Raw genomic sequence first — 5,000 nt, 5'->3', positions numbered from 1 at the left:
TTATGCAGTCTAAAATATCTGATCTATGCAATTTTTCACAAATTCGAATGTTCAGAGTATCGGAACTCGGAATGTTTGTTTACATTGAGAAGTGTCTGTGAACTGTGGCTAAATCCTGTGTTGTTTTTGGCTTTATTTGAATGTATTGGTTTCAGTGGCTGTATAGACGTTACTACGTTCCGGTATATTGCTAGCCACAGATATGAGATCTAGCCTATACTCTATACAGAGTCAGCAGTACTTAGTTGGTTCAGTCGACACTCGACTGTCAAAACTGAATGTCATTTCCCTTTTATAGGCTATTCTACATTAATACATTTGCGGATATCAGCCAGCAGCCACTCAAGTGATGAAAAGGTCATCTAAAAATCCTCAGGGACAGGGTGACATAAGGAAATTCTTTCGCACCCGCACCTCCAAAGATGACTCAGATGAGTGCCAAGAAAAAGTGGCTGTTATTGGGAATGAGGTGCCAGAAGCAACCCCAGATAACCCCAAAGCTGAACCCATTCAGACATGTAAGTAGCCCTATATCAAACTATTTCAGTATATAGTCATTTTATGAAGCTTAGGCCAGGATTTTTTTTTTATTGATTTAGCCTAGGCTATTTCTCATTGTTGCAAATATATTGTCCTAAACGTACAGAGTGGGAAAGTAGGCTAAAACTCTCTCTCTCTCTCTCTCTCTCTCTCTCTCTCTCTCTCTCTCTCTCTCTCTCTCAGATATATATTATGTTTTCTCATTATTTTTTTAGCCACCGCTCAGCACAAGTGGTAACCTTGATATACCTGCTGAAGAACCGACACGAGATCTATTTTATAATTTTTGTTTTTTTGTGAATGGCTTTGTTTTCCTATCACAGTACCGGTAATGGAAGATAAATCTTGGCAGTTATATCTATATACATTGAATAAAGAGCTTCTTTGAATTGTCAAATTTAATATGGTAAGACTAAGAAACCGTTATGATACCACATACTACTAGCAATTGAAGAAAAACTATTATCTACAAAAAAGCTTTATACAGTTACCTTGTACACGTTATATCATAAGGTTTACTGATGCCTGGTATTAGACCCATCAGTATTTATGTGTCCTAGAAGTTTCTTATTAATAGCCTGTTAGACCTTATTTTACTTTTTCTTCATCTATAGGCCTCAAAAATGCCCCTAAAACTGCTCAATTTCCGAAAAAATTTTCCAGGGGGGCTTACAGCGCCCCCCCCCCGTACCCCAACCTGCATAGGCTCGCTTCGCTCACCCCCCCCTTCTACATACACCAGGGCTACAGCCCCCCAAAAAATCTGACCCCTGGTGACGCCACTGAGCAATAGTAGTAGTAGTAGTAGTAGTAGTAGTAGTACTAGTAGTAGTAGTAGTAGTAGTAGTACTAGTAGTAGTAGTAGTAGTAGTACTAGTAGTAGTAGAAGTAGTAGTCGTGGTAGTAGTAGTAATAGTAGTAGAAGTAGTAGTCGTGGTAGTAGTAGCAGTAGAAGTAGTAGTCGTGGTAGTAGTAGTAGTAGTAGTAGTAACAGCAGCAGAAATGTTTCCTTCTTCCCAAACCTCCAGTCACTCTCTCTCTCTCTCTCTCTCTCTCTCTCTCCATGTAAATTACCTGTAATTACCATAATATGTCTTGTCTCGCTCTACATGTGTCAACCCTCTCCTAGTCAGTCTCTCAAGTCTCAACCAGCCTCATCACCATCATCACCATCATTATCATAAGTATAATAATAATAATAAAAATAATAATAATAATAATAATAACAATAATACTAAAGTAGTAGTTGTAGTAGTGGTACTAGTAGTGGTAGTAGTAGTAGTAGTAATAATATCAATAGTAGTAGTAGTAGTAATAATAATAATGATAATAATAATAATAATAATAATAATAATAATAATTATATTAACAATAAAAATAATGAGTAATAATAATAATAATATTAATAATAATGGTCGCCTTCACGTGGTGGCACCCATGTAATCAAGCTGCCATGCCTGCAGATTATATACTCATCCTCAACGTCCATGTCTGTCACCCAAAAGCAAGATGGCGGACAGCAGTGAGTAGGATGAAATTAAGTTTGGTGTACTCAGCCTTTGGTTCTTTCTTTTCTGGATAACTCTGTGTGTGTGTGTGTGTGTGTGTGTGTTTGTGTGTGTGTGTGTGTGTAGATGGACGTATGTAAACGGTTTAACGAGCGTTTGAAAGAGCAGCTTGTGTGTGTGTGTGTGTGTGTGTGTGTGTATGTGTGGATGGATGCAAGGATGTAACGTGTATATGAGAGAGAGAGAGAGAGAGAGAGAGAGAGATAGTAGTGTGTGTGTGTGTGTGTGTGTGTAGATGGACGTATGTGAATGGTTTAACGTGTACAGTATATGAGAAAGAGAGGGAGAGAGAGAGAGTAATGTGTATGTGTGTGTGTGTGTGTGTGTGTGTGTGAGAGAGAGAGAGAGAGAGAGAGAGAGAGAGAGAGAGAGTAGTATATGTGTGTGTGTGTGTGTGTGTGTGTGTGTGTGTGTAGAGTGCATTAAACTTAGGTTCTCACAGTTTAGTCTTGCAGTCTACCATTTACCGGAAACAACCCTCTCTCTCTCTCTCTCTCTCTCTCTCTCTCATATACATGTTACATACTTCCACACACACACACACACACACACACACACACACACACACACATGCAGTACTAAATTATAACTTCAGGATAGCATATGACATAGTAAACAGCACTGACAGTTACAAAAAGAGACTAAACTATAAAAAGGGAAATTATCAAGACCTAAAGAAGTATTTCTTAGAAGTTGATTGGGAAAATGAGCTTAGAGGACAAGATTTAAATGCTGTATATAAAAATTTTTGTGAATTTTATGAAATAGGAGTCCAGAAGTACATCCCACAGCACAAAGAAGCAGATAAGAAAATACAGAAATAGTTCAATACAGAATGTAAAAAATCTAAAGAAAGAAGAGATTTCTTGTGGAATAGATACAGAAGACACAATAGTGAAAGGGCATATAATAATTACAAACAGGCAAGAAACAACTATACAAGAATAAGGAGGGAAGCCCAAAAACAGTTTGAGGAGGATATAATAAATAAAAGTAGTGATCAACCAAAGCTGTTTTACAGCTATATCAGAAGCAAAACCAAAGTAAAAGATATAATACAATCCATTACGGACGAGGGAATCACTTATACACAGGAGAAAGATATTTGTGAAGCACTAAATAAGAATTTCCAATTAGTTTTTACAGAAGAAAAAAATTTTGAGAGAGACTATGTGGAACACGCATGTCCACACATACTACCAGATATACAAATAGCAGAAAAAGTAATACAAGAGGAGTTAAGTAGATTAGACAGAGGAAAAGCAAGTGGTCCTGATGAAATTTCATGTTGGGTGTTACGAGAATGTGCAAATGAGTTAAGTAAACCATTATTTTTAATTTTCAAGAAATCTTTGAGTCAAGGGAAACTACCTGATATTTGGAAAAAAGCAAATATAGTCCCCTTATTCAAGAAAGGAAATAGACAAAATCCTCTCAACTACCGACCAGTATCACTGACTAGTGTTGTAAGCAAGGTATTAGAAAAACTTATAAGAAAAGCTTGGGTAAATCATCTAGAAAAACACAGTATGATAACAGAAAGACAGTTTGGTTTCAGAAAAGGAAAATCATGTGTTACTAATCTGTTGAGCTACTATGACAGAGTAACAAACACAATACAGGAAAGGGAAGGATGGGTGGACAGTATCTATTTAGATTTCAAGAAAGCTTTTGACACAGTACCACACCAAAGACTTTTATGGAAGCTGTACCATCAAGGAGGAATTCGAGGCAAACTGTTTTGTTGGATGCAAGACTTTCTCATAAAAAGAGAAATGAGGACAGTACTAAGAGGAAACTACTCATCATGGAAAGAAGTGACTAGTGGAGTACCACAGGGTTCGGTGCTGGCACCAATCATGTTTTTAGTGTACATAAATGATATAAACAGTAACACTGGAAATGAGAGCTATCTGAATATGTTTGCAGATGATGCAAAAATACAAAGGAGAATTACTAGCACAGACTCTTGTAGGGAGCTACAAGAAGAATTAAATAAACTTCATGAATGGAGTAGTACATGGCAAATGGAATTCAATGTGGACAAATGTCATGTAATCAAGTTTGGTAAAAGTGGAAAAAGACCTGATTGGGATTATAAGTTAGGAAATAAAACCCTAAACACATCAGAAAGAGAGAAAGACCTAGGTGTGATTATCAATAACAGACTATCTCCGGCTGACCACATCAGCGAGAAGGTACGGAACATGTATACACTGCTTGCAAATATGAGAATAGCATTCACATACATAAATGAAGACATGCTAAAAAGGATAATAACATCATTCATTAGACCAACCCTGGAATATGCATCAGTAGTCTGGAGTCCTCATCTCAAAAAGCATATAGACAAGATTGAAAAAGTTCAAAGGGCCGCTACAAGATGGATACCAAGCTTAAGGGACCTAAGCTATGAAGAAAGACTAAATAAACTGAATCTACCAACACTACAGGAGAGAAGGAAAAGAGGTGACATGATAATGCTATATAAGTGCATATCAGGAAAGGAGAAAATAGACATAAATGATTACTTAACATATGGAGAAGCATCAGCAAGAGGACACTGCAAAAAACTGCATAAGAAGAGAGGTGATAAAGACGTAAGGAAATTCAGTTTCCCAAACAGAGCAATTGATCAATGGAATGCACTACCGAATGAAATAGTGTGTGCCAAAACAATTCACAAATTTAAGGATATGTACGATAAATATGGTCTAAGACACGGGACAATACGAGCTTGACTCATTCCTGTAAAGATACAATTAGGTAAGGTAAGAACACCTCTCTCTCTCTCTCTCTCTCTCTCTCTCTCTCTCTCTCTCTCTCTCTCTCTCTCTCTCTCTCTCATATAGTCATATACACGTTACACATTTCCACTCTCTCTCTCTCTCT

Source organism: Coenobita brevimanus, chromosome 8 (genome assembly GCF_032717465.1).
Source record: "Coenobita brevimanus isolate Jiangsu-jjx chromosome 8, ASM3271746v2, whole genome shotgun sequence".
NCBI classification, from domain to species: Eukaryota; Metazoa; Arthropoda; class Malacostraca; order Decapoda; family Coenobitidae; genus Coenobita; species Coenobita brevimanus.
Note: the sequence above shows the minus strand (reverse complement) of the source record.